At 41.4% G+C, this 10,795-nt stretch overlaps 1 long non-coding RNA gene across 1 annotated transcript; it reads left to right on the forward strand.

The window, feature by feature from the left end:
* The first annotated feature begins 3,166 nt into the window (after positions 1-3,166).
* Positions 3,167-7,911, forward strand: LOC115351311. Its single transcript, XR_003926765.2, has 3 exons — positions 3,167-3,179; positions 6,667-6,672; positions 7,824-7,911. It is a non-coding gene; the product is annotated as an uncharacterized LOC115351311 (long non-coding RNA).
* The last annotated feature ends 2,884 nt before the right edge of the window (positions 7,912-10,795 follow it).

The raw sequence follows: 10,795 nt of genomic DNA on the forward strand, positions 1-10,795 counted from the left end.
TAGCATGATGTAATCCTTAATACATTTTAATCTGAATACATTTTAATAACCTTAATAATCTGGCGGGTGCTATCAGGCAATCCATGATGGAGTTACCTCAAGACTATATATTTTAAATCATCAGTATATGACTTTATGAAGTGTCATATGTTACTTCAGTAAAAATTGGAACTTTTGACCTTGTAATGAGAACATACTTTTTGCAGGTATGTTTATAGCATTACTTGTGTAAATATTAATAATAAAAATTCATAACCTCTCGTTACAGAATATGGTTCACATTTCTTCGAGAAAAAAAAAAAAAAAAAGATAAAAATGCAAAGAATTGACTTCCCTGTTGCAATCCATTACTTTTCTCTGCCCAGGAAGGGAACTTATGTACAGACAAAAGTAAGTTGGCCACAGGTTTGATTTAACACTACATGTTTTTTCCATATTGATTGGGAACTGACATATGCCCAAGCTGGCTAGTTCTGCCACCAGATATTTCCTTAGGATCTCATTATGAGAGGTCAAGGTACATTAATGGCTTGACAGGTCAGTTCAATGTTGCCTAGAAACAAGTGATCCTGACCTACTTGTGTTTAAAATGGGCAAACAAAGAAACATCCTAATCAGCAGTAAATATGTGCCCACTGCTTGTAAATGGAAAATTTCCTAAAGCTTGAGATAATTCAACCAAAGAAGAAAAATAGAAAAAATATAAATTAGAGTTTGCAGTTCTTTAAGAAGAGCTCATTGAATGTCTTAGCAGCTAAAATTCCATAATGAAGATAAAGGATGACATTAGATAAAATTTCATTAGGCAAAAGCAGCAATAAGAAATCACAGTATTTTATGAATGGAAGAGAAGGAGATGTGTTCAGCAACGTATATAAATTCAAAGTTAAGTGTTTTAATATGTTGATAAGGGAAGATAAGTAAGCAAAGAAAGAAATCCATGGCTAATGGAGGTAATGACAATAAGAATTGTTGCTATTTGTTTACTAATTTAAAAAAATGAAGAACAGTTCAAGTCCATTAGTAGATGGACAGAGATTGCTAAAAATAAAGCAGAAAAGCCTCAACAAGTATTTTTTTTCTGTATTTAAGAAATAACAGGATGATTGATTACAACACCACAAGCATGATGAAGCGCTTTCCAGACCATTAGTAACAGTGGAGGATGTTAAACAACATCTACTAGGTATAAACATTTTTTAAGTCAGTGGGTTTGGCTAAATTGCAAACAGTGTTACTAAATGAGCTAACTGTGAAGTTTTCTGGCCTAATAACATTCATTTTTATTAAATCTTTAAATACTGGAAAAATCCCAAATGTCAGAAGAGTATTAACATTCAAAGAAGGCAAGTGGTTAGCTCATTGACCCAAGCTTCATTTGCTGTGTTGTTAAGTTATTTGGGGGAAAAAAAAAAAAATGTCCAAAGAAACCTGATGAGTTTTAAATATACATCTTCATTTTAGGGCACACATCTTCATTGTAGGGTGTGGGAAACATCTGAAATAGCTCTGCCAGCTCCTTACAAATGAAGGGATCCTTTTTTTGCTGATCAGTGCAGAACAATTTTAGTTTCTGTAATGATTTCAAAGACCTGTAATGTAATCTTTTGACTTAGAAAATGTTAGTTTTTAGTATAGAATCATAGAATCAGAGAATAGTTTGGGTTGGCAGGGACCTTAAAGATCATCTCGTTCCAACCCCCCGGCCATGGGCAGGGACACCTTCCACTAGACCAGGTTGCAGGTTGTGGTATAGTTCTGTGAGGTCTCATGCAGCATACGGCACTGCAGAGCCGGGGAACTGCTTTATCCCAGCTGTTGTTGGCCAGCATGAGATAGCTTTCCAGGCTGCTCAAGCTATTCTCCAGCTTTTTTTTCTGGCACTCCTGAAGTGCTGTTTTTCCAGATGGGCTGTCCCTGTTCTCAGCTCCATTAATCAGGATCCAGGAATTTGGACTCCATTGCTTGTCTGGCAAGTGTAAAAGGGAGGACAGGGAGCTGTGAGGCAAGGAATTGTTTCTGGACATCTCGACTGACCTCCAGTTTGTTTGTTCTGCTTTACCTCCCTTTTTAGCTGTTCAGTGAATCTTTCGTTTCATTTTTCATCATCTTCCAAAGTCAGCATGGTCTTTTCACTCAAATCATAATTCTTAAGAAAGGGTAGTTCTTTATAACATGCCACATCTTTCTGTACTTATATGGAAAAGTCCTCATAGGTCTGGGTCACTACTCTCCAATGTAGGTCTAGCAGTTAGCTTTAACAATGCTTGTTTCAAAATGAATTTTTTGGCCTAATGCAGGTTGCCAGGTGCAGTCCCAGACCACCTACCGTATTATAGCTGCTACACTGCACTAATACTGCAAACTGACCATGGAAAGCATCCTATTATATCTAGTTGTGTACCAAACAATTGCAGATGGACAAAATATTTTATTTTTCATAGAATTATAGAATCATTCAGGTTGGAAAAGACTTTTAAGATCATCAAGTCCAACTGTTAACATTAGACTGCCAAGTCCACCACTAAACCATATCCCTAAGCACCACATCTACACATCTCTTAAATACATCCAGGGATGGTGACTCCACCACTTCACTGGGAAGCCTGTTCCAATGTTTGACAGCCCTTTTGGTGAAGACCTTTTTCCTAATATCCAATCAAAAACTCCCCCATGCAACCTGAGGCCATTTTCTCTTGTCCTGTCCTTGTGGTGGGTTGACCCTGGCTGGACACCAGGTGCCCACCAAAGCCACCTATCACTCCCCTCCTCAGCTGGACAGGGGAGAGAAATTGTAGTGAAAGACTCGTGGGTTGAGATAAGGACAGGGAGAGATCACTCAACCAATTACTGTCATGGGCAAAACGGACTCGCCTTGGGGAAATTAGTTTCATTTATTACCAATCAAATCAGAGTAAGATAATGAGAAATAAAAACTAAATTTTAAAACACCTTCCCCGCCCCCCCTCCCCCCATTTTCCAGCTCAACTCCACTCCTGGTTTTCTCTAACTCCTCCCCCCCAGCAGCGCAGGGGGGCGGGGAATGGGGGTTGCAGTCAGTTCCTCACACATTTTCTCTGCCGCTCCTTCCTCCTCAGGGGAAAGACTCCTCACACTCTTCCCCTGCTCCAGCGTGGGGTCCCTCACATGGCAGACAGTCCTCCACAAACTTCTCCAGTGTGGGTCCTTCACATGGGCTGCAATCCTTCACAAACTGCTCCAGCGTGGGTCCCTTCCATGGGGTGCAGTCCTTCAGCCACAGACTGCCCCAGCGTGGGTCCCCCACGGGGTCACAGCCTCCTTCGGGCATCCCCCTGCTCCGGCGTGGGGTCCTCCCCGGGCTGCAGGTGGAGATCTGCTCCCCCGTGGACCTCCCTGGGCTGCAGGGGGACAGCCTGCCTCACCATGGTCTTCCCCACGGGCTGCAGGGGAATCTCTGCTCCGGCGCCTGGAGCACCTCCTCCCCTCCTTCTGCACTGACCTGGGGTCTGCAGGGCTGGTGCTCTCACATGTTCTTACTCCTCTCTCTGGCTGCAGGTTGTTGTGCAGGGTTTTTTTCCCCCCTTCTTAAATCTGTTCTCCCAGAGACACTACCACCATCGCTGATGGGCTCGGCCTTGGCCAGTGGTGGGTCCATCTTGGAGCCGGCTGGCATTGGCTCTATTGGACATGGGGGAAGCTTCTAGCAGCTTCTCACGGAAGCCACCCCTGTAGCCCCCTGCTACCAAAACCTTGCCATGGAAACCTAATACAGCTTGCTACCTGGGAGAAGAGACTGACCCCCACCTTGCTACAACCTCCTTTCAGGTAGTTGCAGAGAGCGATAAGGTCTCCCCTCAGCCTCCTTTTCTCTGGACTAAACAACCCCAGCTCCCTCAGCCGCTCCTCATAAGACTTGTGCTCCAGGCCCCTCACCAACTCGGTTGCCCTTCTCTGGACACGCTCCAGCACCTCAATGTCTTTCCTGTAGTGAGGGACCCAAAACTGAACACAGGACTCGAGGTGCGGCCTCACCAGTGCCGAGTACAGGGGGACGATCACCTCCCTGCTCCTGCTGGCCACACTGTTTCTGATACAGGCCAGGATGCCATTGGCCTTCTTGGCCACCTGGGCACACTGCCGGCTCATATTCAGCCGGCTGTCAACCAGCACCCCCAGATCTTTCTCTGCTGGGCAGCTTTCCAGCCACTCTTCCCCAAGCCTGTAGTGCTGCACGGGGTTGTTGTGACCCAAGTGCAGGACCCGGCACTTGGCCTTGTTCAACCTCATACACTTGGCCTCGTTCCAATTCTAAACTTGCCTTTGCACGTCCCACTTTCTCCTGTTGTTTCAGAACTATCCAACCCAGAAGAAAAGGAGAAAGGAGTGGGTACTTATCAGTTACTTTTCTTCTGCCTTCCTAGCACTTGAGGTTCTAATTACATTGGTTTATGCAATTGTTTATTTGAAAAATGTAAGAGGACAACCCAAATTATCTGCTGCCACTGTGCAACGTTATGCTTCTCCTCAATCTTCCCTTAGGTTGATAGTGTCCATACTAGGGGAACAAAAGGTAGGAGGCAAGCATCATCTCCCTTCCATCACAAAAGGGAGGAAAGATACTGATCGTAAATACTAGAGTCAGAAATCAGTATTTTTACATTCCCCACCACTGCCCTGGTTTCTTCTTCTCTGGACTTCACTCTACACATTTCATCTTGAAAATTCCTCTTCATTTGGATGTCTGTTTTAGCAATAGAGATAATTTTCTTTGAAGGCTTTTAGAGTCACATCCTCTCTGCTTAATTTTCATATTTACTGTAACACAAAAGTCTAGAGTAATTTATTTCTCTCCTTTGACTATATGGGAAGAGTTGAATTTGAAGAACAGTTTTACCAGTTCTTCACCAGTTGCAATTTAGGCACAAATGAGTTACACAAGTTAGGTGGTCTATAGCTCACCCCTGAAATTCTGAATATATATCTTTAGCCATCAGGAGCTATTTGTTCTGATGTTGGAATGAGATTTCCCTTTCTGATTATACTTACTATATGATACTTCTTTCTCCTCTAGGAGTTCTTGTTACAAATTAAAAATGATGAGCAAAATCTTTCTATTCGAGTAGTACATCTGCCTGTTATGAGATGTTTTGATTCAGTTTTGGAGAGTTTTGTGCATTTTAAAAATATTAATTTATTTAGGTATGTTTAGAAATGAGAAGATTCTTACATGAACATATCAAACTCCAAAAGCCAACAGAGAAAATGAAAAATTTCTTTCAGTTTTATTCTTATCTGAAATATTCATATTCTTCTCTTATGAATTAAACAGTAATTCACAATTTTTTTCAGGTATGTATTCAGATATGTATTCTTCAACTATGTCAATCCTAAGCTGTCTCCAAGAGTGCCCTTAAAGCACCAGCTAACCCTTGTGCAATCTGTTCAGGTATAACAGACTTTCAAGATAAGGGAAAAAGGATAGCAGGAGCTTTACTTGATACCTACTACATTGTAGAATTGCTTATACCTTTGCAAAATCATTGTAAATTAAGATACTGCATCAGACAAGGAAGCATTTTTCCATCCACGAAGCACTGTGTACATGACTACACAAAGTCATACATAAGGCAACTAATTTGACAGAAAGATACTAACTACAGCAAGGGAAATAAACTTTGGCATTAACATGATATACTTGGGAGTAGAACTGGCTCTAGTAAATAAAACTTTTTCTTTGTTCTCCTATTTTCCTTGTTTCCTTTGTGCTATTGTCACCTGATGAACAGCAGTAGTAAATTATTAGCTTCTACTGTTTCATATGAGCACATCTCACGTTTTCTGGGGAATCCTGTGCTGTAGCAGTTACTGACAGTTACTGACATATATTGTTTGCATGGTCTAATGTTACAGCAATTCAATGTGAGATACATCAGATCAACCTAATGTAGCAGGCAAAGCAAGCTGTTACCAGTTATTTTGTTTATTCTGACAAAGATTAATAAAACAAATGAAAAGGTTTTTAAAACTGAGAGAACTCAAGGGCTGTTTCAGTGGGACAGTTTCATTACCGTAAGCTGATTTCAGTTAGCTGAGATTGCCTCCCACCATCAGCTTTGTCTCTAGGCATCTTGAAATGAACAGGCTGTGCTGAGGAAGGGGAAGGTCAGCTGTCTGTGCTGCATAAAAGCAGCACTTGCAGGCTGATGCTGAGTTAGAGACACACTTCAGCAGTATGTCAGCCAATGATGCCACCTTTGCTAGAAGAAACAAAGTCAAAAGAAACAACTGTTACAATCAAAGTAATTGTTTCCAAGTTTGAAAAAAGAATACAAGAAGAGTATATTATATTGTTTTTCCTATAATTCAGCACCCACTCAGAAGCACTTAATACAAAATCCTCATAATCACAGATGTGTTATAGTTTAGCAGTACCTACTTAACTCTCAAATTATTCTAAATTCCAAATACAAACTAACTCTCAAAAAATCTTTTGATTATCTGTGATAATCTTTGAGCATGGTGGGGTGTTCTTGTGGGACAACCCCTTCACCCTATTTTAAAATTACCAGACAATGATCAGATTATCAGCTTCATGTACCAGGGGCTAGTAAAAGAGTTGGATGGATTTGTATTTGGTCCTGAAAAATATTTGCTGTTTTATACCGTATGTAATGCAGTATTTAGTATATAGTGACTCCTAGGGGCTGCCCAGAAAAGTGAATGTTTTGAGGTCTTGATTCAATGTTTTTCCCAAAAAGGAAATAAATGTCTAATCTTGGAAAGGATGATTAAAATTTACATGAAAGCACTGGATCCCATCACCTGGGAGATGTGCAAGTAGCAAGGTTCAAGACACCATTCAGTAATTTCACATTCTTTAGGATGGTAAGCAATATTTAATTCACTTTTTGTCTGGTCAATCAATATAGCACTTTCAGCTATGGCCTCACCATGAAGAAAATCTAATCTAGATTCTTCAAATAGAAATATGAGATATGGCTCTAGCTAAATACCAAGATACATTATTTAAAGCTCTAGTGAACTGCTTGCAGACATTATCAGGGAAATTTTAAACATTAATAAGTCAGTTTCAGTAAGCAGGGAGATAAACCAAAATCACAGTGGTTCTCTTGGGAATTTTGGGGGGTTTGTCTTTTTCTCTTCAATTGTTTATACATGCCTCTTTCTTTTCTCTCTGACAGAGAAGAAGAATGGTTTACATTTAGATAAAAGATATAGATTCAGATTTTGTTCCCTGCTATAACACTGTCTACCCAGGGTAACATCCAGAATGTGCCATTCCTCTCCATCATTTTCACAATGACTTTGGAGAAATTCCAGATTAACACTCACAGGAAAATAAACCTATTTATTATTTGCAGATGTATTTTACTTGGTACCAAGATGAGATAACTGCAATCTGGCTGACTTTTTTTAAGACAAGATTGATAAGATTAGGCAAGTATTCTGTCAAGAATAGGACAGGTCAGAGACATATTCTTTATCATAATTATCACATCTTCAGAAAGGAAGAAGGAAATCCAGTTCAACTACAATATGCGTGACTCCTGCAAGAATCATTGGGAACTCTCTGGCCTGTAGGATGCAGGAGGTTGAACTCAGGGGTCTGGGCTTTTACTTTTAGGTATATCAAAGGTCAGGGACTGCTCTGAATAGGCGAATAAGTAGAGGTAGGAATCAAAATGCACAGAAGCATGATCAATGAAAGAATAGAGAGTATGAGAGTAGTGAAAGAAATTGCTGATGTGACAGGTGAAGGCACAGTCAAAGACCTTCACAACCGTATAGCTGTTGTCATGTCACCTAATACAGAAATGTAGGTGTGCTGGGTTGACCCTGGCTGGACGCCAGGTGCCCATCAAAGCCGTTCTATCAGTCCCCCTCCTTACCTGGACAGGGGAAAGAAAATATAATGAAAGGCTTGTGGGTCGAGATAAGGACAGGGGGGCCACTCAGCAATTACCATCACAGGCAAAACAGACTAAACTTGGGGACATTAGTTTCATTTATTAGAAATCAAATCAGAGTACGATAATGAGAAATAAAACCAAATCTTAAAACACCTTCCCCCCACCCCTCCCTCTTTTCGTGGGCTCAACTTCACTCCTGATTTTGTCTCCCTCCTCCCCCACAGTGGCACAGGGGGACGGGGAATGGGGGTTGGGGTCAGTTCATCGCACGCTGTCTCTGCTGCTCTTTCCTCCTTGGGGAAGGACTCCTCACTCATCCCCTGCTCCAGCATAGGGTCCCTCTCATGGAGACAGTTCTCCATGAACTCCAACATGTGTCCTTCCCACAGGCTGCAGTTCTTCACAAACTTCTCCAGTATGAGTCCTTTCCACGGGCTGCAGTCCTTCAGTAACGGTCTGCTCCAGTGTGGGTTTCCCACAGGGTCACAGCCTCCTTCGGGCATCCCCCTGCTCCGGCATGGGGTCCTCTCCAGGCTGCAGGTGGAGATCTGCTCCCCCGTGGACCTCCCTGGGCTGCAGGGGGACAGCCTGCCTCACCATGGTCTTCCCCACGGGCTGCAGGGGAATCTCTGCTCCGGCGCCTGGAGCACCTCCTCCCCTCCTTCTGCACTGACCTGGGGTCTGCAGGGCTGGTGCTCTCACGTGTTCTTACTCCTCTCTCTGGTTGCTGTTGCTCAGGTTTGTTTTTTTTTTCCCTTCTTAAATCTGTTCTCCCAGAGGTGCTACCACCATCACTGCTGGGCTCGGCCTTGACCAGCTGTGGGTCCATCTCAGAGCCAGCTGGCATTGGCTCTGTCGGACATGGGGGAAGCTTCCAGCAGCTCCTCACAGAAGCCACCCCTGTAGCCCCCTCGCTACCAAAACCTTGCCACGCAAACCCAATACAGTAGGTGTCGTGTTTGCTTATGCTAATGGCAATGATAGACACAGAATGTCCTTAACAATGTCCCTTATTTTTCCTCTGCTGTCCATAAATCCACTTTTAACAGCAGGAATTGCTTCTTATCCCTACAGTAATGAAGTCCAACTGTCATCTTGTAAATCCATCTACTTAATCAGATTATTTTTCCTCTAATCCATCTGAGCTAATTCTTTCAACTAGTCTGCAAAAGAGTGACTAATTGTGCTTAGTGCTTTCATGGTATTTGTCATGTTCAAAACATTAAACAAATGTTAATTAATTAACAGATATACAGTGCTACAAACCTGCAAATCAGTCATCAAGGCTGTGTTTAATAATTGATTAATTAAGGTTTCATCATTTGGGTTTTATCACAAGTCAGTCTAAATTAATTCATTCATTTTTTGAAGGAGAATTGCAAACATAATCCTAAAGAAACAGGAAATTGTTTCAGAATATTATAAAGTCAAGTGAAATAATATGATCTAAAAAAGTTGAAAGGTTCCTACTATATCTGGTGTTCTGTTTTTCTAGCTGGTGGTTCCTTCCATGCTCCTTCATGATACAATAACACAAGCAATAAAAACTGTTGCATGTACAACTCACATCTGTTGTATTTATCTCTACAAGATCTTTTTGAATTGAAAAATACCAGTTCTTCATCTGTAAAATGGCACTGCGGAATACTGAAACTAAGAATGCAAAGCATCTCACTTAATTATAAGTGTTTACTCTTCCATCTAAGAAAACTTTCTGCGTCATTAAAGAAATGTATAAATATCTGCTCAGGTAGGCTTTCACTGTATATCTCAAGTACAGCCTGTACTTCATGGCCATTTCTTACAATATGTTGATGAGCATTTCTGCCTTACAGAGGCAGGATGCTTCCTTTTCCATGGGTGTAGACAGCCTGGATCTTTAAGGTGAATGAAGAGTGCTCAATGCAAATACCTACCCTAGGAAGTATAAATCATTCTCAAAATATATAAGGATGTTTTTGATGGGGACTTCTGGTAACTAATAGGGAATTCTGGTAACTGACTCTTGGATGACATACTCTGCAAGAGTGAGTGTTAGGAGGCTTTCCAGGTTCAATTGTCTTCTCCCATCTTCCTCTCTTTCTTATTTTGGCCCATCAGGTGCAGGAGAACATTTCTGCTGACTCAGGCATGCTTTTCTATTTTTTTATGACAGAATAAGAATTTAGAACTTCCCCTGTGGCCTTGAAAATCGGGTTGTGATGTTTTCTAGTGTACGTAGCAGTGTAAAAAAAAAACCAAACCAAACAAAAAATAAAACAAACTGTGTAATTTTTGGCTAGTTTAGATGTAATCTTGGGAGAAGCAGTTTTCCAGGCAACATGTCCATGTTCAGTCTTTCAGAAAACAAAAATGTGTGACTCTATCTTAGGAGTCCAGTTCAGGCTATTCCTTTTAGTCTAAAGGAATTTTCATAGACAGGAAGTGTACATGTATCTGCAAGGTACTGTAGAAAAACAGAACTCAAATAGCTTTTGCTACAGGAGTGTATCTCTGCACAGAATAAACCAAAAGGCCCCCAAGCTAGGTCAGATACAGGAGCCACTAAGATCCTTGTCAAGTATGATCTAAGATTAAGTTTTGCTGTTTTCTTCTTTACTTTGGTAGCATTGCTTCCAGCTCTGTAATCAAGAACATAACTGTATGCTGGAAGAAAATGTACGAGTTTTATTTTAAGCTATAGGGCTTAAAGTGGACTCAGGTAATTTTGACAGGCACCAAGTTTGCTTCTCTTCTAGATACAGCAAATAAATCATAGAATCATAGAATCACAGAATTGTTTGGGCCGGAAGGGATCTTTAAAGATCATCTAGTCCACTACTCCCTGCCATGATCAGGGACACCTTTCACTAGATCAGGTTGCTCAAAGCCCTGTTCACCCT

Source organism: Aquila chrysaetos, chromosome 15, assembly GCF_900496995.4.
Source record: "Aquila chrysaetos chrysaetos chromosome 15, bAquChr1.4, whole genome shotgun sequence".
NCBI lineage: Eukaryota > Metazoa > Chordata > Aves > Accipitriformes > Accipitridae > Aquila > Aquila chrysaetos.